Source organism: Tenrec ecaudatus, chromosome 6 (genome assembly GCF_050624435.1).
Source record: "Tenrec ecaudatus isolate mTenEca1 chromosome 6, mTenEca1.hap1, whole genome shotgun sequence".
NCBI lineage: Eukaryota > Metazoa > Chordata > Mammalia > Afrosoricida > Tenrecidae > Tenrec > Tenrec ecaudatus.
Window position 1 is genome coordinate 46408024 of NC_134535.1, and position 27374 is coordinate 46435397.

Consider the following 27374-nt stretch of genomic DNA (forward strand, 5'->3'; position numbering starts at 1 on the left):
CTCTAAAATAAAGAGTTTTCCATCTGTCAGCTCAGTCTTAATCTCCTTCCGGAAGTACTGCCCAAATCTGCTCCAAGGAGCCTCGGAGCAGGTGAGGCTTCCAGAGCGAGACGTGGAGCCGACCGGCAGCAGCGAAAGGACGCCTCCTGGGCTGCAGCCAGCAGTGAGGCTGCGCACCAAGCAGCAACGCGCAGGAAAGGCAGGGCTGAGCCCAAATTTCTAGACTCCACTCAGAGCACTCAAGCAGGCAGGCCAAGGCAAACAGAACAGCAGCCTGTCTCTTCCACTGAAGGGGACGGTTCAAACCCACAGCGCGCTGTGGGAGAAAGGCAGGCGCCAGTAAAGATGAACAACACCCAAAACCCTGCACGGGGTGCTGCCAGGCCAAATGGACTCGCGGCTGCGCAAAGCCAACAGCTGCGCTTTTCAACACCTGTGTGGCAGCACAGCTTACATACTAGGTTTACGTGTACGAGAAGAGACGACACACCTGGCGTCACTTCGGTCACTGTTTCGTTGTTGCATTTTCATTTAGCTAACAACTGCCATGTGTCAGGCAGAAAGCTCATGTTAATCTCCTCCTGACAAGCTCGAAAGGTGTAAAGAAGTTAAAGCGTGACCCCTCAATCACACAGCTAGACAGTGGTCAGGTCAGGATTCGATTCCTCCCCAAGTCTATGTTCTGTTTACTTACTCCATCCCGCCACCTTTTTACAACTTCTAAACTTTTAAAATATGATGATCAGTCACAATTAATTCAGGAAAGAGGAATATTTCTTTTAATACTTGAAAGCAGTATTTTTTTGTCATATGACTCGGACTGATTTTTACTAAGAATGTTTTCACAAAATCTTACACATTGTATCCACTATCACCACACCACAAATACTCCAACCAAAAAAAAACTCTATCACTGAGACCATTGTACTACATAGTGACCCTACTGAATCTTCATGAGCTGACAGCTTCCTCTTTCTCTTGCAAAGTGGCTGCTGAGCATAGAGCACCTAGGCCTTGCAGTTAGCAGTCCTGTCAGGTCTTACCTGCCAGTACCACCAGGGATCCACACGTCATTTTAGAACTGTCCAAAAGCTATTGGGAATGAATTGTAAATGCACCCTCGAAGATGCAAAGAAATGCTACCACTGAGGACAGTCCATAAAAAGTACCAAATGTGCAGTCTGAGGGTGGTTTTAGTGTAAATTTGGTTTTGAATTTGGTTTGTTTGTTTTGTACAAAAGAAACTTCCCTGACAGTCCAAATATAATTGTGTTACCACTAGACCTCAGTAGTGGATCACCTTTAAGAGAAACATTTTTTTCTTAAATGCCATCACTTTGGTTTTGATGCAGACTAACCCGGTAGTTCAGGATCAAATTGCCCCTGTGGGTTTCCAAGGCCCAACTCTTTACAGAAAAGAAAGTCTCATCCACCAACTGTGGAGTGGATGGTGGTTTCGAAATGCTGACCATGTGGCTAACAGCCCAACATGTAACCACTACACCAGGGGTCCAGGAAGGGAACAACAATGTTTTGGGGAACATTTTGGGAACACTTAATGTTTTTATATTGGTTAACAAACCAATCGCAGCAAGTACCAACACATTTGTTTCATTCCTTAACACCTGCAGTTAAACTCTAGGAATGCCATCCTAAAAGTGCCTTACATTTGACATCATGACAGAGATCCTGCAGTGTTTCGTCATCTTTCCATTTGGTTACAATTCAAGGCCAGAATCCATTATGCACCACACAGAGAAAACAATGCAAACCACACTGAATCTTGAATGGGAGGCGCACATACAAGGTGGCTTCCAAAATTTCATGGAAAAATTAAATTAAAAGATAAAAGAATTGTTCTACCAACTATTTGAAACCCCCTTGAACAGAAACTTCAAAGGCATATACCCTATTAGCCAAAAGTTCTGGAGGATAGAAACCCAACATAATTCAGGTAGGTTCTCTGCTGAGATCTCATAAAGTCAACTAGGCCATCCTAGGCTCTTAGTTGGTGGCTACTGGGGGGGGGTGGGGTGGGGGTAGATCCACTTCCACATTCATTAAGGTTCCTAATTCTGTTTTCTTGCTGCTGGAAGACTGAGTCCTCACTGCCTTGCTGGCTGTCAGCTAGAAGCTTTTCTAAGCCTGGCCAAATTCCTTTTTTGGGTGCCCTCTCCATCTTCAAGCAAACATTGGCAAGGTGTGAGCGTACTTTAAATCTCTTTGCCTGTCTCGTCTGTCATCTCCAAAAATCTCTCTGTTTTTAATGGGCTTATAGGTTTAGTTTAGATTCATATGAATAATCTGTGCACCTTAACCAGTTGTCAACCAGTCAATTCGAACCCATGGCATCCCCACAGAACTGTGCTGTGCTTCACAGAGTTTTTGATGGCTGATTTTGTGGGGTGGGGGAATTGCCAGACTTTTCTTCCAAGTCATGTCTGGGTTAACCCTCCCAAAACCAAGTTTTCAAGTAGCTCAGTGCATTAAGCATTTGAACCTTGAACGGATTCCATACCCTGAAGGAATTTTAATTCCATCAGCAAAATTCCTTCACATGAATAACCAAGAGGCAGAAATCTAAGGGCATCATTTTTAGAATTCTCTCTATAATATTATATATGTACATACACATATACACACGTGTGCATGTGCCTTATGTGCCATATTGAGAGCCATAGTCGTGTTTGTATCCCTAGGAGATGAGCACACAAATGCCACCTAGGAGACATATATAAATATACATACATATACAGATACACAAGCACACTGCAAATAATTATTCATTATTCTTGGCACTTCCTGGACAACAGAAATGAAATTCTTCACTTACCTTAGTGCTTATGCTTCAGTAGAGCAGGGGTGAATGTGTTGGGTCAGCTGACTGTGTAAAACTCCAAACATACTGCCTTCCAGTCAATGCGAACACATAACGATACTACAGGATGGGGCAGAACTTCCCTGTGAGTTTCCAAGGCTGTAACTCGTTACCGGAGTAGAAAGCCCACTTTCCTCCCGGGGAGCAGCTGTATCCCATGCGTGTTCTCACTAGGACAGCCAGACTAGTCCTTCCAAACTGCGGGCCTTGCCAGGTACCAGTGCTCTGCCGCCAGGGCTCTGCCGCCAGGGCTCTGCCACCAGGGCTCCTCCTGCAGGCCGCCAACAAACCACCAGACTCCCTGCCATCCAGTTGATGCTGACTCACAGCAGCCCTGTAAGGGCAGGATAATCGTGCCTCTGTGGGTTTCTGAGACTGACTCTTTACAAGAGTAGAAAGGCCCATCTTTCTCCTGCTGTGCGGCTGCTGGTTTCGAACGGCATTATCTTGGATGTCCCAAGTGAATGCTAACCACTAAGCAACCAAGGCTTCTGCAGGCCATATAAGGTGTGTGAAATCATTACTAGGTAACATCACCCACCTTACCTAAGAGAAGACACTTCAACCGACACATTAGGACTGAGTTCATTAAATGTTTGACCAGTGTATGCCGAGAATGATGTTATAAATAGCCAAGGGCGTTGACCAAAAAAAAATGGTTCTCCACCCATGAATTAGACAGATAAGTGAGATATTGACAGCTGTTTCACCACAAAAATACTAGATGTGATGTTTTTAAAGTGAAATAAGTGAGCAAACGAAGAAAAATAATCTGAAAAATATGCAGAGTTCCCGTTTATTCTCAAAACTCTAATGCCTCGTATATCTTTTCCTAATAGGTATAAATGCCCTTTTATCAATAAAAGAAATTTCTAATACAAAGAAAGGCTTCCATTGATGAATTCTGAAATGTGTTCTATAATGTTCCCACTAGTACTGCCAGACAGGCACACAATGGTCTGTCCAGCCGGGGCCAGTAGGTGTTACAATTCAGGATCACCATCTGAAATAGTGCCGACAAGCCAACAGACTGCCTGTGTAAAGAACAGGACAAAGACACAAATATTCTGTCACAGCCCCTAATTGAGAAAGCTGAAGGGCTATACAGATGTCCTGAAATTTCAATGCTTTTAAAAAGGCTAAAAATATGCACCATATTTCAAAAGCTCTGCCACTGAATTAACAGCAATTCAAATCATTTATTCTTTCACAGCCATTTGCCTGCTCTGGATCTTCATAAAAACAAAGCGGTTTCCCACCCCCCCCCCCCAAGCATAAACAACCCTGCTCTCTTACAGGATGATGTGACATCTGCATAAAGATAATTAATTCCCATCTTCCACTGTTCTCTATTTGCCCATTACCAAAGGGTAAGTGGTGTTTTCTCTGGGCTCTCGTGTGCTAATGTACACTGTTTACTAGTAATAAGCATTTCACGCTACTGAACAGCAGCTTCAAAAGGACACGAAATTAGCTAAACATACATCACAGCACAGTGGTATTTACAACCGGCGCCCATGGATAATGAAACTTCACTTAGAGCACGCTACTTCTGTTCAGTCAACACATTCCCAACACTATTAAGGGATCGCTACCTGCAAAGGGCCTCAGCTGATCTAAATTAACTTTAGCTTGCAACACAGGAGAGGTACAGCATTCTTTGTGACAAGTGTCTTTTCAGAGGCTACAAAAGGTTTTCTGCAACAACTGTTATCTGTCCATCCCCGGAACAGCCAGATAAGATTTAATCATCGTGTGCCGCACCGCATGAACTGCTTTAATTTGGGGTTTCCTGAGCTCTGCTTGAGGAATGAAAAAAATTACAGGGCACACACTGGAACAGAAGGGAAATAAATCCATGTTGTCGCATTCAAGACGCTAACCAGTGCCTTTTTTTTCCTTTTAATTTCCTGCTAGCAATAAAACAAGGATTTATATTATGAGTAGTTCTTCAATCTAAACCTGAGATGGCAATATCTTTCATATGGAGTTTTTTGACAACAAAAGAAAAACCAATAAGCATCTGACTTTCCTGGGGGAAAAAAAGTACACTCCCTTCAGTAACTTAAATTAGTAGTTTCATTAGGCAAAAAAAAAAGATGTTTCTAGAAGATAGAGAATAGAGAGCTTTGTCAGACTTGGGCCACTGATGGGAAAGTAGCTATTTAACTACTGTTTAATATTTGTGTGAAATTCTCTTCGGCATGGACACGAGCCGTCATCTACTATCCCTGCTCCCAAGTCACCTTCCCCTTCACTGGGGTTTTCATATGACGCTATTCAGGGCAAGGAAATAAGAGACTGCCAGCGAGAGAGCTTTCCTGGAAGTTAATCCTGTCCCTATTTTTTTTTTTTAAATAAAAACCTTCGGGTGTGCCCCTGCCCATCTTGTGCCTCCTGTTGATCTCTTTCTACCCAGATGTGAGCATGACCCTTAGGGGTATGGCAAACACAGGCGAAAATGAGGATTCAAAAGAAATATGCTAAGACTGATGGCGGCCATGGATTGAACTGCGTCCCCCAAGGAGATAGGTTTAAGTGCTGAATCCCCTGCATTGTGAAGATACTTGTTTGGAAATAGATTCTTTGAAGACTTCATCAGTTAGATTAATATGATTGAAATGGAGTATATCCTAGTCGTAGAAGACTGGTTTCCTCATAAAAGAGACCAGGGGACAGAAGAAGGATGTCATGTGATGCTCAAGCCGCAAGCCGAGGAATGCTTGATACTTGTACAGGTAAGAGATTCCCTCACAGAGAATCCGAAGGTAGCTATGGGAGACGCTCTGATCTGGGTTCCAGTCTCCAAACTAATGGAGACAATAAACTTTTCTTCAGTAGGACACACAGTTTGTAGTATTTTGTTATGACAACACTGGCAACTCCTGGAGGACTAAGAAGGCTGAGTCTGATGAAGCAAGACTCTGCTGATAGACTCCTCCTAGACAAAGGGGTGGAGAGAGCAGCCCTTAGTGAGAGCATCACAGGGCTGACTGTACTACCCAATATTCGGGGGCGGGGGCTGGGGGGGACAACACTAGCAACTACTGCAGTGGAGGGGAAACAAGATGGTGCTTGGGTACTGTGTTAGTCCATTTGCTCTTTAGGCTTAGCCATGAGGGTAAATAATGTCAGGAAAAAGAAAATATAGCTTACAGGAAGTGTTTGGTAAAACACTAGAGTAGGCTTTATTCCTTGACTGTGGTCTCCCTAGGAGACCCATAATTTGTATTTGCCTGGAAGGAGCCACGATGGCACTGTGGGCTAAGCGTTGAGCTGCTAGCTATAAGCTCAGCAGTTCAAACCCACCTCATGAGGAAACTTGAGGCCATCTACCCCTATGAAGACATACACACTTACACTGGAAAAGACTCAAGGACTGTGAGTTTCCTTTGCTTTGTGGGTTGGTCTCCAAAGAAGATCAAGGATTGAAGCCTTCAAGTGTGGATTGCAACTCGATGTACAGAAACCCAAAATACTTGCCACCGGACCACTAGGCAATGCAACCCCATGATAAACACAGAAAAGGCTGAGGTTGTCAAGGATTTCGGCTTTCTTGAATCCACAAGCAATGCTCATGGAAGCAGCAGTCAAGAGAGATCCAAGGGCCCACTGCATCTGGTAATCTGCTTGCTGCACATGACCTGTTTAGAGTATTGGAAAGCAAGGATGTTACTTTGAGGACTAACGAGCGCCTGAACCAAGCCATGGCATTTTCAGTTGCCTCTTATGCATGTCAAAGGAGGACACTGGATAAAGATGACTGAAGAGGAATCAATACTTTTGAATTATGGTGCTGGCATAGAATACTGAACTACCAAAATCGGTCTTGGAAGGACTATAGTCAGAGCTCTCATTAGCAGCAAGGATGGTGCGACTTGGTGTACTTTGGACATGTTAACAGGAGAGACCAGTCCCTGGAAAAGGACATCATGCTTGGTAAAGTGGAGGGTGAGTGAAAAAGAGGAAGGCTCTTAACACTATGGATTGCCACAGTGGCTGCAACAACGGACTCCACAAAACAAGGGCACGAGACTGGGCGGTGTTTCACTCTGTTGTACTGCGGGACGGGATTGCCTCGGCGGCAGCACAGAACAAGTTACAGTCGCCCAGTAACTAGATTAATGGTTTCCTCGGGTACAGGAGGGGAGGCCGGGCTGGAGGGAATGGAAAGCTAATGGTCTAAACACAAGAAAGAAGAAAATATTCCAAAACTGATTGCAGTGATGACTGTCAATTCTGCTTGATATGAATGAACTACTGAACTGTGAAAACACCCCTCACTCACACTTGCCACTACTGGGGAACCTAAAAACTGTAGTGGCAACAACCAAAAAAAGAAAATCCTTAAAACGAGAGTTTACATTCTTTTTTTGGCTGTTGTCACCATTGCAGTTTTGCTATTAAAATCACTTAAGCCAAACTGTTAGGCAGTATCTACTACAGTAAACATCTACAAGTCCTACGGTTTCACTCCTACATACAAAATGTCATGATCTGTTCACCAAGATACCTGCACATGGAATGCTGAAAGCGGTGCTATTTACAATAACCCGGGCTGGTCAAAAGCCAATGCCCACTAATTGCAGAATCTATAAGTGAAGTGGTCTATGGGGCAATAGAATACTGCATAGCAGGACCAATCATGGAACTACAATGGAATTATAACCCAAACAAACAAACAAACAAAATCTTACAGCCTTGGAAACCCACAGGGGAAGCTGTACTTTGTCCTATAGGGTAACACGAGATATGTGTACTCTGTCCTATAGGGTAACACGAGATACACGTACTCTGTCCTATAGGGTAACACGAGATATGTGTACTCTGTCCTATAGGGTAACACGAGATATATGTACTCTGTCCTATAGGGTAGCATGAGATGTACTCTGTCCCGTAGGGTCAACTTACTCAATGGCAGCAAATCTGGGTTTGGTTTGAGGGGAAATACAGATAATAAACATGCATGTGGCATAGAAGAAGAATCCTAGGGGCCAAGTAGAGGGACTTTTCTAGGTGCTTGCAACAGAAAGAACTACTTGAATCTTACCAAGCATTCATTCTGATCACATGGGAAAAAGACACACACAAAAAGGGGGTGGGGGGAGCCCCAAGGACTCAACAACTAAGGGCCCCTCTCTCCCCTTTACCCAAACTCCCAAAACCAAACAACTTGGTATCATGGTGAAGAGAAGGTGAGAGGGCAAAAGTGAGGACCTCTGGATTTTATCTAAAGAGATTTAAATAATAGAGTTTCTTTCTCGATTTGGCTCGGTAGTGGTTAGTTCCCTTCCATACGCGCTAGATGTTGAGCAAGGTCAGTTCAGTTAACGAAGGTGATTTTAACATTCCCACTTTCTTTGCACGTTGGAGCTGAGACTAAGATAGCCAGCATTAACCTTTTTAAATAACAGGAATACTACCCCGAGAGAAAGCCCCTGAGGGAGAATCGAAATGAATAAGTTCTAAACTTGAAAAACACATGTAACTAGATATTAAAAGGAGAAGTTTGTCTGAGGTCTTGCACAGTAAGTATTAAACACACAAGGCGATGTGGACTGAAACGTACACTTCAAAGCAAGCGTCGCCGAAGGGTTTCACCCGAGGCGATCTGACACAGAAGTTCGGGGTAACAGCCAAGGCAAACAACGTCCACTGGCATCGAGGCAATGCCAACTCATAGTAACCCTCTACAGGGCTCCCAGTGTTGTCCATCTTTATCAAGCAGGTAGCTTGCCTGTTTCTGAAGGAGCGGCTACTGAGTTTGAAACACTGACTTTGGGGTTAGCAGTCCAAAGCTTACCGGATCGTGCCTCTGAGGAAAACAGAGTCCTGCCTCATTTGCCTTGAAAGCTGCCTCAAGGATCACATCAAGAAACTGCATGAAAAACTCCCCCCAAAACCCAAGGGCTCAGGGAAAGGTATTAGCTGCTGGCGTGGGAGCGGGCGGGGGGGGGGGGGCATGCAGTCGGAGGGTCCCAGCAACGAAGGCTCTCACGAATCCAGGCACAGAGCACTAACGAAAGAGTCAGCTCTGAATGATCTGCTAGGTCCTGAGTATGTAAAAGCCGGCGTAGAGTCATGCCACAACATAATCACTTTCCCAGGGATCGCTTGCACTGTTCTTGCATCTCACAAGGGTCTATAATAGCTGCGAGTATATGAAAGGAAACATTTCAAGAAGAAAAAAGCAACCACTAGATAGTACTCATATGTTCTGTTCTAAGATAAAGGACTTTCTCGGGTTTGTTATCTGCAGTACTCCCCAACAGCTATGCCTACTGTATAGAAGGTGCTCAATAATAGCTCTTCAATGAATAAAGGCCTACCATGCCACTCAATCCCTTCCACAATGCAAATTATCTCTTAAAGCAAGATCCACCAGAAGTCAAGAATGATTCCCTAAATTGAAAATGTACTTGCAATTTAAAGGAATTGTAAAACTATTATCAGAAAAATCACAGGAGCTGCAAGAATTTCCTATAACAGCAGAAGATGAACTTACCCTTCTGAATACATCTTTAAAGGGCACAATGTAAATTTGCAATGTGATTTCATCTTCCCCAAGTTCAATGTGTTGATTACTCAAGAAGTAGAAGTGGCTTACAAAGTGATTGAACACACATGATCTCATTTCATCTTAGTTACAATCAATGACACTTTCATAGTTGAAAAACAGAGGAGGCACACTGAATAAGAAATGGTAATACTGGTTATCGAATGCAAGTTTTGTAAACTCTATGTCTAGTACTCATTGTATAACTTTGTACCTTCATGGTAAGTTTTCCTGATCTATTCCTCCGGGGTTCCTAGGATCCCTTCCTCACATAAAGGTAGGTACCCTACACTTCCACCTTCATCACACCTCAGCTATTCCTACAAGACAGTCTTTTCATCCACTGTTCAATCCATTTAGCCTTCCTGTGCCCCTAATCATCAATGTCAGGGTTTATCTCTTCATTGGGATTAAATTTAGCAAAAATAGATAGGAATCCCAAAACTATAGTGTCTTAAAACAAAATCAATGTCCATTTCTTCATCACAGACTTCTGGATAATAATGTCTACTTCGAGATAATGGAATCCTTCTACCTAGTTTCTCTGCTCTGTTCAACTCCTACTACCTGCTAATTAGTCCCTCATCGTCCAGCCATCACACCAGCCACATTCCAAGCCAGCAGATGGCATAAAAGTAAATGGAGGCTGAGGAGCCCGGATGTAGTGGTTATGTATTGGGCTGTAATCCACATGGGTGGAAACCACCAGTAGCTCTGAGGGAGCAAGGCAGGGCTTTCTACTCGGCAAATAGTTACCGTCTTGGAAACCCAGAGAGGGTCGCTATGAGTCAGTATTGACTTGATGGCAGTGATCTCCCCTCATCCCACCCCAGCATCCCACGGAGAATGACACCATAGGACCACATTTAAGGCACCCAGGGGAACTGGGAAATTTAGCTCTTCTATGCATTGCAAGGATGCATATCCAGCGCAGTGCAAGGGACCAGACACTGAGATACTCATCATCACTGACACATTTGGTGGATCACTGTTTTATTCATGAAAGGTATGAATTACTATCATTTCACTAATTTTTTTTATCACAGATAAAAATAGCCATCATTGATATTAAAACAGGTGGCAACAATAGCAGGTTCTGGTTTGCCACAAAAACCTTATTTAATGGCACATGACTTGGCATTTTCATTCCATAAATGAGAATATTTTCAACTCTGTTTTCCTATTGGCCGATACACAAGGTATTCCAAATGACTCAGAGGAAAATGTTCCCTACTTCTAAATGCATCCCGTAGCAAGAAAACCTTGAACACGGCATAAAACTGACGAGAACACAAGTGCCAACACTTCGCCTGTGCCTCTTAAAGAAGCAAAACAAGTAACTGCCAAACAAGCTTGTATGTGTTCACTTGGAACGACAATTTCTCTGTCAGTAAATGATCACTAAATTTGTTAGGCAAGATTGTGGTAGTTATGTAATCTGTTGTCAATCTGAGACTTCAGAGTGAAGGGTGGAGTTTAGCCTGTCAGTCAGGTCACAGCTTGATGACCTCAGCTGAAGGCAATACGGAGATAAATAGCTCCCTGGATGCGGGATACAGGCTCACTCCTGGGAGACATCCCAGCTGAGAAGACACATGGAGCCAAGCTAGAGCCCTGGCAGCACTGAGATGCCTCTTCTGTCACTGGATCCACAAGACTCTCCACCCACTGGTCTGTGATCCTCCTGTATTCAGCGTCATTGCTGGTGCTGTGTGAGTATGAAGAGAAATTTATAGATTGATGTCAGACATCTGGGCTAATATGGGACTTAGAGATGTGATCTGGATTTGGCTGGGATATTTTCTCAATATTCAATGGCTCTTTATTATACACATATGTGTGTTTATGATTGTTTCCCTGGTCTACCCAGACTAACATACAGATCTTTTTTCTTCTAATTAAAATTACTAGAAGAATCCTAAGCAAACTGGTTTGAAAGGTTAAAAAGAGAAGTCTAATAAAACAGTTAAAACCATAGGATAAAAGTAGCAGCCCATGCTCTGGGTCCTGGACAACCCCTGCCCCATGAAGTGCCCAGAGATGAGAGATACAGGAGGTGAAGATGAACTTCTTTGAATAATGAAGGCATTTTCATTTGTTTACCAAAAATAATATAAGCTTGTCCCCTCACACGCCAATTTGAGAGAAAGCTGTAATTTCTGCCATTTATCCTCTTCAAGCTTGCAAATGATTAAAGGGGAGGCGGAAGGGGGGAAAACTACCTACTTATCCTGGATCAAATGCCTTACCCTATTTTGTTTAACTCAGAACTATTTAAAATTTCTAAGAGGCAAAAATAAAAATTCCGCAGAACCTTAATGTCTCCTAGCAAATTACTATTTAGAAGATTTGAGAGAACTGAAAGGTTGCTTTCTGCACCAGTACACTTTCTACTCTTCTCCCAACATGTATTTATTATTCCACATAGCCCCAAAATGCTTTCCTTTGAATGTGATCCTTCGAAGAATACCACCAGGGAGCTGTCTCCCTTTGGGCACTGCTTGTTTGGCACCACATTCTCCTTTGAACCGGTGCATTAAAAATGCCTCAGAGGTATCAGGGGCTCAGTACCAGTACATGTCAGCTTCACAAACCCAAGTCAATTTTGAATTTCTTTACAAACAAGTAAATCCCTAGAGACTTTGTGTTGTTTTAATCTTTTACTTGTGACTATTTATCCATTTCTATTTCCTGAACTATCTACAATCTTCAGATAAACAAAAGCAAACTGCCAGCGTCGTATGTTGCTTAGAATGGCATCTACTTCCTATTCCTGTCCCGAGGTCATCAAAGCTGCTTGCCAGAGTAAATAAATGTATTAATAATGTGGCTATTTTTAAAACTTTTCCCGCAGAGTATCTGCTTTAGATGCGTAAACAGCACATCTATGACCATAGAGACTCCTTGAATTTAAGTTCAAATTCATTTCTAAACAGAAAGGCACATTACAATTTTAATTACAAGTATTATTCACTTAATAGTTTCATTTCAGACCTGATACAATAAACACATATGGGGCTTTTCAACTGAGACTGATGTAAGAAGAAATCTATTCATTAAATTCTGTTATATTTACTGAGATTTAATTTTATCAATGTAATTGATAATTATATCAACATAAAATGTTTCCCAAAAGTATGGAGATTAAGTAATACCATAATTATTACCATACTAAATTTAATTCAGAAGCATTCATAGTATTATACTCACTTAATGCATTAGCTATTAATAACAATTTATAATTAAAGCAACATCCTCTCACATCAAGAGATATTACCTGCCCCGGAAGACTCTAACAGGCATAAATTCCAATGGAGAGTTAATGGCTTATATGTTTCATATTATTTAAATATGTTCTACATATTTCAAAATATTGAATATACCGTGGATGCCAGAAGAACAAACAAACGTGTTTTAGAAAGAGTACACCCAGAATGCTCCTGAGCAGTGAGAATAGCAAGACTTCATCTCTCGTATTTTGGACAAGGGGAGATCAGTCCCTGTAGAAGGAGTTCCTGCTCCATGAAGTGGAAGATGAGCCAAAAAGGGAAGACTTAGGAGATGGATTGACATGGTGGCTGGAACAGTGGCTCAAACCTCACAATTTCAAGGATGGTTTAGAAGTTGCAGTATTTCCTTTTGTTGTACCTAGGAGCTACAGAATCAGAAAGGACTCCGTGTCACCTAACAACAACATCATCATGTATCCTAGTACATTAGAAATTCAAAGTGCATTGTGTAAAAAGTTCAGAATATAAAACAGGTGTTACTTTCAAATCCACATCAAAACATTGTCATTACTGTATTATTATGTTAAAGGTATTTAAGTATATGTTCACGTGTTTCTTTTATGTTTTGTATCCATAGAAAGGTACACTCTGTACTATGTACAGCTGACTAGCTGAAGTTAAATACAAACTATTACTAGCTGTTGGGATTTGCATACAGATTTGAGATCATGACTCGTTCTTAAACCTGGGACTGCCTCTGGATAATATGGTATTCGCACAGCATGCAAATCCCATCGGCATTATTTCACACAACAGACTGTGAACATCAAGTGGTACATGACTGTATTGTATGTAAAAATGGGGTACTTAATTTTCTGTAAGCTTTGAAAACAAGAACCTGTCACATTCCCTCCAATCCCTCCAAACTCTCTAACTGGTGAATTTATTAAAGGGACAAACTTTACTTCAACTGGGACTATTTAACAGCGTCTTCTATATTTAAATTTTCCAACTATCAAGTCTTAGGTAAAGTCTATTGCCTAAAATAAACTCAAAATAGCAAGTGGCAATTTTGGTCTGTACTTCTCAGAAATGTTAAAATGTTACCAATAACATGGCAATAATGGAACTAAATAGACACCATGGGAATAATGCCCAGACCATGGAGAATTTAGCTCTTTCTGACGGCTGTGGTAAAAGGGAAAACTTAAAAAAAATTAAAATAAATTTTTAAACACCCACCATGGAAAACTTTAAAATGAAAACACCATCCTGATATGCTTCAATTACCTTATTGTGGATTAAATTGTGTTCCCCACAAATATGTGCTTTATTATAATCCCATTTGGGGGATGGGTATCTGTGTTATGCTAATGAAACACAGTAAAAGAGTGCTATTGCAGGGTGGGCTTAACTCAATCTCTTGCTGGATATAAAAGAGATTAAACATTAACTGAAAAAGAGCAGAGACAGAGAAAGTAGAAAACCCATATGAAGATTAGCCAGGAGCCAGAAGCTCAGGAGAGACAATGAACCCTCTTAGGGTGAAAATTCACAGACTCTTTATTATTTTAGGACACTCTCACAGGGCTGTCTGGCGACTGAAAACCCCTCAAAGCAACTCCACAGGGAAAGGAATTCTGTATGTAAAACATAGAATTTATCCTTTTTTAAAAATAGTCGATCACCTTGGCAATTATTGGCAATTTCAAAAGTATATATATATATATATGTATCTATATATTTACGTAGATGAGCATTTTAGCTTAAATAGAGTCAAAATAATATCCCAAGTGAAATTTAACTTTGACTGAAATTTCTATAGCATTCATTTTCTAAGGCCCGTAAATGGAACAATAAATGGTACAGCCCAAGTGACTAAGACAGAAGCTAAGGGAAGGAAAGTAAACCGGAAAACCGACGTCAACAGTCATACAATCTTCCTTAAATTAAAACGAATGCCCAAAACTCCATGCTAAACTGAGTAACAATTTTTTTTTAAGACAGGTTTTTAAAGCAAAAAACAGACTCCAATCTGGATTAGCCCTCCACCGTCAGTGAGCATGTGTTCACTTAAATGTTGATACTTATTATGTTGGGGTTATTTGAATTAATGTGTGTAATTATAGTACATTAATATGATGTATCTCGTTCCTAAAGTTCTTTGGCCCCTTGAAAAGTTTACACTCCAGCTCAGGGGCATCTCCACCAGGAAGTTCCTTGTAAACCTCTCTAGTGGTATCTTGGTGCTGGTCTTCTGCTTTGCTGACTGTCCCGTGCATACAGCGAAGCCAGCCCACCCCCACCCCCAGCCCCTATAACAAACAGCAAATCAGACCATTGGGACCCATGGCTTTCAGGAGTCCATTTCCAGACCTTTTCGTAGTCTAAGGCTGAAAGCTACAACGTAAATGTTCACCCATCACGGCAGCAAGCAAGGAATCACAGGCAGAGAGGCAGGTGGTAGCTAGCCAGAAATGGAACCCAGGAGTCCTGAAGGAAAAGCAAAGATTCTGCCCCTGAAGCACCACTACCCGCAAGGTAACTGGGGAGACGGGATTTTATGATGCCCCTGATCAACCTCAAGCCATGGTATTACCCCGGGGATAAGGCCAAAGCTAATTTTATGAGTGGGTCTAATCTAAACCCCAAACACTGAACTGTGCCCATGAGGAACATGTACATGGATCAAGAGGCAACTGTTCAAACAGAACAGAGGAATACCGCAGGGTTTAAAATCAGGAGAGGTGTATATCAGAGTTGTATCCTCTCACCATATTTATCCAACCTATATGCTGAGCAAGTAATCAGACAAGTTGGCATATATGAAGAAGAACACAGGGAGTCCGGATTGGAGGAAGGCTTATTAACAACCCGAAATATGTAGATGATACCACCTTGCTTGCTGAAAGTGAGGAAGAATTGAAGAACTAGCTGATGAAGTCCAAGGACTGCAGCCTTCAGTTGGATTACAACTCAATGTAAAGAAAATCAAGATCCTTACAACTGGACCAATACAAAAAATCATGATAAATGGAGAAAAGACTGAAGTTGTAAAGGATTTCAGCTTGCTTGGATTCACAATCAATACTCATGGAAGCAGCAGTCAAGAGATCAAAAGATGCATTTCATTGGGCAAATCTGCTGCGCAAGGCCTCTTTCAAGTGTTGAAAAGCAAAGGTGTTACTTGGAGAACTAAGGTGCGCCTGCCTCAAGCCATGGTGTTCCTCCTTGCATCATACGCTCGTGAAAGTTGAACACTGAATGAGGATGACTACGGAGAATCCAAGCATGTGCACTATGATGCTGGAGAAAAATATTGAAAGTACCATGGAGTGCCAAGAGAATAAACAAATCTGTCTTTGAAATAGCACAGCTCAAATACTCCTGAGAAGCCAGGATTGCCAGACTTCTTCTCACCAACTCTGGGCATGTTATCAGGAGAGACTGTTCCCCGGAAAGGGACATCATGCTTGGTAGAGGGGCAGCCAAAAAAGGGAAGATCTAGACAAGATGGGCTGACACGGTGGCTCCAACTATGGGCTCAGACAGTACCAGGCAGCATCGCCTACTGCTGTACAGAAGATCACTCTGATTTAGAACTGAATGGAAGCAATCAGCATAAGAGAAAGATCTGATGATATTATGGAAAGATTATAGCTAGAAAACTCTATTCTGTCACGTGAGGCCACTATCAGTGAAGATCAACTCAACAGCACAGAACCACAATGTGAGTTCTTGGGTTTTTATTTCCCCAGCTGGCATCAGAGAGGATGCTAGAGAATTCTGAAGCACAAGAAGGGCTTGACGTGTCCCTTTGACTTACTGGCTTTGAAGGAGTAAGAGGTCACATTGAGAAGGAACATGAGTGACCTCTGGAAACAGCCAGCTGACAGCCAGCGAGTAAATGGGAACCTCAAAGACAAAACATGCCAAGTTTAGAAACAGATTTTTCCAAGGGCCCCCAAATATGTGCCTGGTCAACTCCCTGATGTCAGCAGAGTGAAGCCCTGAGCTGGAAACAGAGCCAAGTCGACGCAGACTCCCAACACTCAGAACTGCAGGTTAAGAGATATCATCTCTTCCAATAGTCATCTGGCTTTTTCATTGCTTCTCCCTGTTATTCAACTTGCTTTCTTCACCATTTGTATGTGTATAATCAAAAAAATACTTCACAAGCAGAACAAACTTTGAAGAGAATAAGTAAAGAGACAAGCTCCCTAGAATAAGTTAAAAAAAATCATCCCTCATGTTCAGGCTTTTGAGCATATTAGTCAGCACTCACAATGGCTTCAACTATAGAAAGATAGCCAATGAGTGCGCTTGTGCGCCAGTCCATCGATTCCAGTTAATAGGACAGGGCTTTCAAGGTTGTAATTTTCTGTAATCTTTACAGAACAGACAGATAGATCTTTTCTTCCACAGAATGGCTGGGAGGTTCAAGCCACTGTCCTTTCACTCATGAACAGGGCACTTAACCACTGTGCCACCAGGCAGCCTTCGTGCTAGCATGGCACCAGGACACTAGAGTTGGTCTCCGTGCTCTAGACCTCCCTTACAAGGAGGTGCGTTGGGGTCAATTAGCCTTAGTTGAAGGGCTTCCAACAGGAATCTGTGCTGTATTTTGTTCTACAGTCTAGTTAACGGTGGTCTGTGCACAGGCCAGAATATTTCAGAACAGAACCCTAAAATTACTTAGTTTGGGGAGTTTCAGGGACACAGCTAAAAGCTGAAGTTGGTCTCCATCCGTCTGTGCACAGGCATCAAGCTGGTTTTCACTAAGCACCTCAGAGATGACGAGTACGAACAGGCAGAGACAATGCCTTGCTGTGCAGCCAAGCAGATGAAGAACATTCAAAGTACCACGGACTGCAGAAGAACAAGCAAATCCATCTTGGAGGAAGTATTGTCAAAATGCTCTCTTCGAGTCAGGAGGGTGACCATTTGTCTCGCGTTCTCTGGATGTGTTACCAGGAGAGCCCAGGCCCTGGCCTAGGACATCATGCTTGGAATAGTAGAGGGTTGGTTCACACACAAAAAGCAACCTCCTCATGGAGATGGATTGGAACTCTGAGTTCAAACACCACAATTGTTAGGGTGTCACAGGATCGGTCAGTGTTTCCATCAGTTGTAACTATGAGACATCCAGGATAATGGCCCCAGTTAACATGCCTTGTTCTTCACAAAGCAGTAGCTGAAACAGGACTGCACAAATCAGAATCACTGAACTGGCTATTGCCAAAGGCAGTGAGTTGGTAAAACCCAAACTAAACTCACTGCCATTAAGTGGATTCTGACTCATAGCAAGGCTACAGTACCAGGTAGAACTGCCCCTCTGGGTTTCCGGGGCTAACTCTTTACAGGAGTGTAAAACCTTGTCTTTCTCCTGCAGTCAGTAAAGGAAGTTGGTAAAGACAGGAGGTGGAAGACCAGCAAAAATAAGGAATGCCCCCAGCAAGATGGACAGACACACTGACTGCATCAACAGGCTCAAACATAGGGGCCACGGTGAGGATGGCGCAGGACTGGGCAGGGTTTCGTTCCACGGTACACATGGTTCTATGTGTCGGCACCAACTCAACTCAATGGTTCTGAACAACAAAGGTGGGTGATTTCTTTTTTAATACACAAATAACTTATCCTGAAAGTTAACACCAGGAAAACATTTAACAATTCTTAGTCTCCAAACATTGTTGGCTAAAATATTTACCCCTCCCCTTCCCATCCTAAAAGCATTTCTAAGTCAGCCTCTCTTCTGGTTGACGAGGAAATAAAAACAGGAACAGGAAGAGGCAGTAAACAGGAAGAAATAAGAAAAAGGCTCTCGACTTTACAACTGAGAGAAACGTGCTAGTAATCCAGAAATGTCTCTGTATTCGTTTTGCATACAGTAGCAGGTCCCAAGAGCTGAAGCCAGAGCCATTTGGTCACTCATTACACAAGTTATTCTTGTAACACTGGACCTTGTCAGCTAAACACTTGGTTTACCGGCTTCTACACAGCGGTCTACTTGAAGGACACACACATAACTGCACTGTGTTTCCCAGACACCGCTTTTGTGAAATGCCACATTTGCTATTTCCTGTCATGCCCCCAATGAAACCTATTATTTACAATAAGTGCTGAACACTCTGAATAAATCAATAACAAATTAATATACAAATCAAGTAGTTGATGCAGTCTTCGGATGGCTACAGTTCTGGTCGGAGCAAACAGCTATGCCAAAAAATTCCTACTGCTTTAAAATTTGTATATGGCCTACTAAATACTTCTCATAAATTATGTCCTGACAGCATGTTATTTCTACTTACTGAAAATATTACTGTATTCACTAACGTATAATTTTCTTTCTCTAAAAGACGAGAGAAAACCCTGAATTCATACATGCCAAGTCTTACCACCACACGGCCAGACACTCTGGAGCCCACGGTGGCAGCCTCCAAAGTAACATTTGCTCAATTCAGTGATAAGCCTGTTAGGTTGCCCAACACAGTCTTTTGTGCTACACATTATGCAGCAAAGGCAGGTGGTGAGAGCTAGCAAGTGGTGTGCTTTGCACACTCTGAGACAATGCACATTTGTGAAGGTAGCAGCCAATACTGAAAAAGATTTTTTTATATATTTGTTGAATATATAAACAACGATAAATCTGGCACTTGATTCTGAATCTACCAACTGTAATTACAAACACATGTGCACATTACGTAGCTACAGATGCACTCAAAATAAATACCTTATTGAAGATGTCTGCATCTCCACAAGCTACTCAAAATAGCTGCTAGCTACTCTGAATGCAATATTTTCCATGTGCAAACACATTAATCAGAACTAGCAGACTGAGGAAAGCAAAAAAGGTATCGATAGTCATCAATTCTTCATTTTACATCCCTCAAAAATGTTACCCCACAGCGTCTGGCAGAGCGAGCTTTTCAAGTGTGCCAATTAGGAGTCTGTAAGAGCTTGTGCCTACAATAATGTAAAGCATACTGATGCATGGCCACAGGCTTCTCTTCGCAATGGCTCCATCAAGCCTGCTTTCCCATTCCACTGTCCCCGATTCTGAAATCCACTACTTAAACCCCGCATATCTTAAACAAGTCCTATCACAAATATAGACATGTGTGTGTGTGTAAGTGTGTGTGTGTGGCACATCATCATACAAGACAAAGTGCTAAAAGCAGGACTTGCTAATATGGACATGGATTAAGCAGAAGGCTCAATTACCCTGAGGTACTCAAAAATCAGCCTTCACTAAAGTCAATGTCCAACGTGGATAGAGAGTTGTGGGCAGTGCATACGCCTCTACTTTATTTTGTTTTAATTAACAACAAGGCAGGTGGAACACACAAATATAGCCTCTCTCTCCTTCTTGAAACCCCATTAAAATGTCAGGAATTAAAAAATATAAAATCATGAAGGCAGAGCGGACAGCAACCGACAAGCTGCCCCAAAATTTCTGGAAAGGTAAAGCAGATGGAGGAGTGGTAATAACCGTGCTGTTTTACAAAGCATTCTCTAGATCTAGGCTACAATATCCATTACATAGGCTGCACAGACAGAATTCAAGATGAAAGGGTTTATTAAGGCAATTAACAGGTTGTAATGCCAATGAGAAATGCTCAGGATATATTTATCAGCACATGTTACAAAGTTCTTTAAGGTCTACTAATAAATACCCAAAGGGACATATCATTGCATGATAAGCCTCAACCCAAAGGGATTCAGCTCAAGTTCCACCCTGGTCTGCAAGCCCAGCTCCCTGAATTAATTGCCCAGAGGCACCAACTCCAGAAAACCTCAGTTGGATGGCACTCAGTAACACTTCTGTGGGCCAGCTAGCCTAGGTATTCCACAAGCCAGCCTCCAGCACGAAAGCATTCAACTTAACTAGCCTGTGGCTTGGGAAGGCCACCACTCTGTCCCATGCTCTTGCTCCTGGCTCTGCCGCTCCTCTAATGTTACAGCTGCCTTCTGGATCCAAGAGGGTCACTGTGTGAATGTCTTGGGTCCAAAGGACATGCTCTACTCCTGGCTCTTGCTGATAAAGAAATCCCCTCTTGCTTCTCAGAGGGTGCATTTTATACACAGAATGGCAATTCCAGAGACTCCTGTTCACAATTACTCACAGGTGAATCCAATCAGTATCTGCCCCCAGCTTCCTACCAGACCCATGTAAGTAAAAGATTGTTTGGTGGGAATTAAAGACTTTGGCTACAATATCCAACTTAAATCATCCACTACCCTGGCAACTATACTTCGTTATAGATTCTGATGGCAAAATTCAAAAAAGGCTCAAGAAAGAAAGGCAAGAGTGCCTTCAATTAAAACTAAGGGAGATGGGCATGAGACTCTAAAGAGCAACTGGTTCCAGTTTGTTTCTATCCCCTTCCCTGGCATAGCCAATGTTATCCCATATCCCAAAAGGAGACAGAACTGACAGTCTGTGGGATTCCCTCAGGAACATCACGTATAGGAGCGTAGGGATAAAACAACCATACTGCATTGTACATATCTCATCATGGGACCTTCACTTCCTGCTTCTTCACAAGGACTGAGCAATTCCTCTACCAAAAACAACAATTAACAATCTCAGACAAAGGTATTGGCACACCAGCATTTGCTGATTTTCCATCAGTGTCTACCAGCTCTTATACATATGCCGACTAATCTCACAGTAAAAAACAATAGCGATGAGCCCCCTCTCAGACACACACTATAATCAAGCATTCGGCTGGGTTGAAGCCTCGTGCAAGATCACTCAGATTCTGGTTAGTAGGACTCAATTCCTTATGCAAGATGCATAACTGAAGTTTCCACTCCTTCACATGGGCGTCTAGCCAGAGACACAGCTACATGCCTTGCTGTTCGGTGGTCAAGCTAGTTTCAGCAGAACAAGGCAGCAAGGCATCAAGCGAGGGTGCACAGAAAGAAAGCACAGGGTCTTCCCAACCTAGTATCAGAAAAGCTTTCTCCTATTGCTTTTGCTGCAATCTATTAGCTACCAACTTGAGGGGAGCAACTTTGTGGTTTGGTTTGGTTTGGCTTTGACAATTCCTATGGAGACCTACCCTATAGGATAGGGTAGAACTGCTTTCTTCGTGTGTCTGAGACTGTAAGTCTTCATAGGAGCAGAAAATCTCATCTTTCTCCCCAGGGGTGGCTGCTGAGGAGGATTCAAACTACTGACCTTGTGGTTAGCAGCCCCATGTGTAACTCCCTATTCATTCCACTGTCCAAGGGCGGGGGCTGCATATGGACAGGAAAACCAGAAGCCAGAGGTAGCGATCACTGTGGATGATCTTAGAGGAAGCTTACCAGTAAATACTAGCATTTAGTGCCTAAAGCAAAAGATTTTAGAAGCTAAAGGAGAAAACAAACATTTTAGGAGGCTCATGTTCTTTAGGAAAAAAAACATATCACCAAGAGTACCACCAAGCACTTTCGCCTTCAGGAAACTACCATAGGATATTCTTCACACACACAAGACAAACCAAGGTAGAGGAGGGCATGGAGGTAGCCAATAAGGAATGGGACGCAAGAAACTAGAGAAGGCAATTTGAAGCTCGTCACGAGCGTCCTGCACAGAAGGTCCCCCCGGAAACTAAGGGGAGATGAAGGGCTCCAGCAATGTCTTCAAAATAAACTGAACGGATTAACTGATGGCGTGTGATCATGGCGAAAAGGGAGTATATTATTCTTCAAGAAGACTGAAATTGACAGAGATCTTCTTTTAAAAACACAAATCATACACATCAAACCAGGAATTAACGATGAAAGAAGAAACATAATCAAAACCCATTATGGGGGTCAAGAACAAATAGTATTCACTCTCCAAAATTTTGTAACAACGATTTTGTTCATGGTGCAATAGTTGAGTGCTGAGCTGCTGTCCAGAAGTTCAGAGGTTCAAACGTGCCAGCAGCACCCGGAGGGAATATGTGGCAACCTGCTTCCATAAAGATTTACAATCTTGGAAACCATGTGGGGCAGTTCTGCTCTGCCTGTTGGTTGAATTAAACTCACAACAATGGACTTTGGTTACACTTACTACTCACATAGCAAATAGTTTGTTGTCCAATATTTCACATTCATGACAACAGTAAAAAAAATCTATCCAAATATTTAGCATATTAACAGTGGGTACCTCTGACAGACAATAAGATGCACTAAGCTGGGAAGCAAGAGTAATACTGGCTGTAACTGTTAAGATGATGTGGCATGTAAGGATTTATTCTGTACACATATTATAAAACAGAGTTAGCCAATGCTTATTCAATCTCCTTCACTCCATAGGGTTAGATGTAGTACCATAAGCTAATCAATTATACTATAAACACATAGTCCTTATGCTCCAGGGAGATGATCAATAAGACTCTCTGCCATAATTAACACAGAGAGCCTCTGGTGATTTCCGGCTAATGAAAAGATGGTCATAGCCTGGTTATCGGACAGAGACAATCTGAGGGATGACTATGGACTAAAACGACAAACCAAACCTTGTCACTTGATCTCCCTTCGTATACACTTTGGGTTTGATCTGGTTTTTAAGATTTTATGTGTTGTGGTATTTTGTTGTTGATGTTTTCATATTGGTGTTTATCGCTGATGTATTTTTTCCCTTTTTAAAACGTTACCACAATCCATACATACGTCTGATGTATTTTGTCATTGTTGGTAGCTTATTTGCCTTTTTTATGTGCTTATCTATGTTTTTCAATATATAAAACCCAGGGTAGGTGAATCTATAAACAACATCAAGAATAACTAGAATAACGGTTCCTGGGCGGGGTTTGGGGGAGTAGGGGGGGCCCAGAGGTTGGAGTATAAGGGGGAGCTCATATCAAGGTGCTCAAGAACCAAGAAAATTCTTTGAAACTGATTTTGGTAGCAATTGTAAAACATGGATTAATATGATTGACATTACGGAGTGGTATGCTGTCTAGTTAGGTCCTCATAAAATGGTTGGGGGGAGGGAATCAATTTGGCTGGGCCATGATTCTCAGTGGCTTTGCAGTGATGTAAAGGAAGCAATCAGGCAGTTATGTAATAATCTAGGCATCTTCCATTTTGTGATCTGATGGGATCATCCTCTATGTTAGTATCAATTTTAGTCAATTTTAGTATCACAGCCTGGCCCCTGGTCCCAACTATGACATACGTAAGGAGTGAGTGTACTCCAAAAATGCACTGGTCCCAACCATGACACGTGTGAGGAGTGGGTGTGCTCCAAAAACAAGAAGGAATGCATGTATCTACTTTCAGAGAAGGAAATCAATGGATACTGCGAAAATTAAATTGGGGAAAAATTTAAACTATAACCAATAAAAAAGTTATTTGAGGGATTCCTACATATTGAGAACGATTTCATATTTTGTCATGTTTTACCTCACCCTAGCAGTATAATATGGTACTATTATCAGCTTATTTTACGGGTAAAAATTTAGCCTAGAGGGACACTGATGTATGGCTGCATAACTACTGAGTGGCAAAAGTGCCTACTGTGTGCCAGACTCTTAGGACACAAATATATTAGGACTACATCTTTCGTTCCACTGTAGCCTGACTACAGGGCCACGCCAAATGGCGATGCAAGGGGAGGGGCAGGACCTCTACTAGTCTGCCATCTCCTGTTCTTTGCCTTCCTAGAAATATCCTGCAGGGGGTGTGTATTCAAAAGGGGCTCGTGTTTATAGAGTAATTACTCCCCAACACCCCAGGTTTCTAGGTGAAGGTTACAGTTTAAAAGAAACCAGAAAAAAATTTAGCTGTGAATTTCCCAGTCTTAATAATGAGCTGAGGCTTCCCAGCAAGGACAACTCTGGAAGAGTCAGTCAAACTAACAAGGGAGAATCAAACTGAAATCTGAATTCTAGCAAACTGAACACAAATTGTCTTAAATAAATAACTAATTTGTACATGGAAAGAGATTGCAGAAAAAGAATAACCTAAAAATTGATTATCTCATTGCGGTGGCAGAATTACAGTTTTTATCATTTTTTCCCTATTTTCTTCTAGCACACATTATAATGGGGTAAAGAACAAAGGAAATGTTATGAATTTGGATTTTATTTATTATTTAAAGAAACTTAATGAAAAATAATAGAATTAAGAGGAACAAATAAAATGCCTTGTTTTTCTTTCTAAACAGTTCACTCAACTGCAGCTCAGTAACCCATATACCAAACTCACTGCCATTCAGTTGATGCCAACTCATAGTGACTCTACAAGACAGGGTACCACTGCCCCTCTGAATTTCTGAAACTGTCACTCTTTATGGGAGTCGAAAGCTTTGTCCTTCTCAGGCGGAGTGGCTGATGGATTCAAACTGCTCACCTAATAGGCAGCAGCTCAACCTGTATCCACTACATCACCAGGGCTCCTCAGCTCAGGAAAGAAAGGGGGGATTCCCAGCAATGAAAGGAACAGAAAGGTAGTATCGTGTATTAGTTAGTTAAGAGCATGTAACCCAGGTTCAAATCCTGGGCTTTGTCACTTTTCACCTATATGACCTCAAGCAAATTACCTAACACCTGGAAGAGTCAGTTTCTGTAAAGTAGAGATAACGATTGGACTTTCTTGCCAGGGTTACTAGGAAATTGGGGGGTGGGGGTCAGGGCAGCATATATAGGGTAATGTACCTAGGCTAATACCTGGCACATATGAAAAACTCATTTTTCGGGGCTAGGGAAAAAGAGCCTTAAGTGTCACTGGCTTCTCATTATCATCACCTGGAATCCTTCATGCACACTGTGCCGTCATCGGTGGTTCCCCTGTGCTTTAGCCTCATCTGTGCACATTATCAACAAATGGAACCACTTCCAGCCAATAGCAAACAGATCCAAAACCATTTTTTTTCTTGACATGGAATCAAAGCAGTGAGAGAAATAAAAATCCAGTGAACGACTCATCCCTAAAATATATACTCCATAAACACTCATTTCCATTTTCTAAAACAACTTGTTCAAGAATAATATTCGGTACAAATAAATTCACGCCTAATGAATATCCTCCAGCTCATGAGAAGCTGACAGAAAATGTAAAGTCTAGAATGCTGACTGGTAAAAAGAAAACCTAACTTTGATTAAATATGATCTGAAAAAAATTCCCCGATTCCCACTTTCTACATCTGGACACCTTCCAAGAATAGTCTTTGGTGATGGCAAAAAAACCAAAAAAAAGACATTTTACGAAAACTGTTTAAAAAAGGAATGGCTCCTTATTCTAAGTCTAGTTTATAATTCCCCTTCCTGCTCTCCTACTGCTAGAAGGAGCACTCTGAAACCCGGGATAATTAATAGTAAGAGCTCTCAAGAGGACGGGGTGATCAGCTTGCAATTACCTTCAAGTCCCCTGGCTTCCTGATGCTCTACACTTTACAGGTATCATCCTCTCAAACCCAGAGCAGAAGGACGTTTATTGTAGAAACAACATATTATCGGGGGTCAGGGAGTCACTCAACATTTTTCCCAGAATAGAAAAAATTGATAGTGCTCCTTGCTAGAAAAATAAGACCTCAGAGTCATTTCAATAATGGCTGTGTGTTCTTGGCGAGTCCTTATCAGTCTATTTATAAAAGATGTATGATGGAATACATCTCTTTTCAATTTTAATCCAGCAAGTTAATTTCTTCAAATATACCAAGTAGCATAATTGTTACATTCTTCATATTGCAGACTGACACCTAAGAGACTGACTAAATAGTCCAGCTCTCCTTACTCAGTAATGTAGATTTTAAAAAGGCTTTTATTGTGGATCAGGTGATGCTGTACAGAGGTGTACATTCAAAAACATACAGAGTTTCCCCGTCTCCCTGTTTCCATTCCCATCGTTCCTCCACCCCATTTCTCTCTACTGTTTCTCACTTAAGCCAAATAACCCTGTGTATCGATACCTCCAGCCCAGAAGTCAGCAAGCATTTGCGATAGAAGAGTCAATCCTGTCCCTCGCAACAACTGAAAAATGATTCCAGAGCCATACGTGTATTTTTACAAACAAATGAAATCACCATTACCTTGAACAGACCAGAACTGTGGAGCCAGAAGTAAAGGCAGCCACCTGCAACAGTGACTTGGAAAGGCTGACCCACATCGGCGATGGTCTCTTCAACCAAGGGCGCTGGCAAACTGGATATCCAGTTACAGAGGAATGAAGCAGGACCCCTAACACATTCCACATGCAAAAATGGGCTGAAGAGCAAGTAAAGAACTAAATGTAAAACCTAGAACTAGAGAAATCAACAATGACAAAATTGAGGACAATCTCGGGGGCCCTAATACTCGGCAGAAACACACTATCAACTAGAAGGGGAAATACGTGGGAGAAAAAACAGATGACTAAGCCCTCCTAAGAGTTTAGACACTTAGGTGCATCTGAAGATACTCTTGATATTCACAAGGTCACTCACATAGAAGATTCTCAAACCAATCAATTATTGTTTCTAAGTAGCCAGTTCAGTACCCGGCCTCAATGCCCTGTGCTGAAACTTGAGTATGTCAGAAGGAAAGTGGACAAGATTTTCTCCAAGGACACCTTACGGTCATCGTCGCAAAATTCTCATAGGAGACCTGTCAGTTCTCTGTATCCCCCATTTTACTGATGAGAAAATCGAGTCCTCAAATAAGCGCCACCAGGGTCACACAGCATGAAAGGACAAAGGGGGCTGGAACTCACTGGCTCTGTAGCGAGGAGGCCAGTACTCTGCTCATCGCAT

The 27374-nt window shown here is 42.0% G+C and overlaps 1 protein-coding gene and 1 non-coding gene across 2 annotated transcripts in view; one reads left to right on the forward strand and one right to left on the reverse strand.

Annotated features, from left to right (window-relative positions):
* The window catches only part of TMTC2 (transmembrane O-mannosyltransferase targeting cadherins 2), a 489624-nt gene that overhangs the window by 421982 nt on the left and 40268 nt on the right, over positions 1-27374 (reverse strand). The window lies entirely within an intron of this gene.
* On the forward strand, positions 5763-5889 carry LOC142452228 (small Cajal body-specific RNA 4). Its single transcript, XR_012785254.1, has one exon.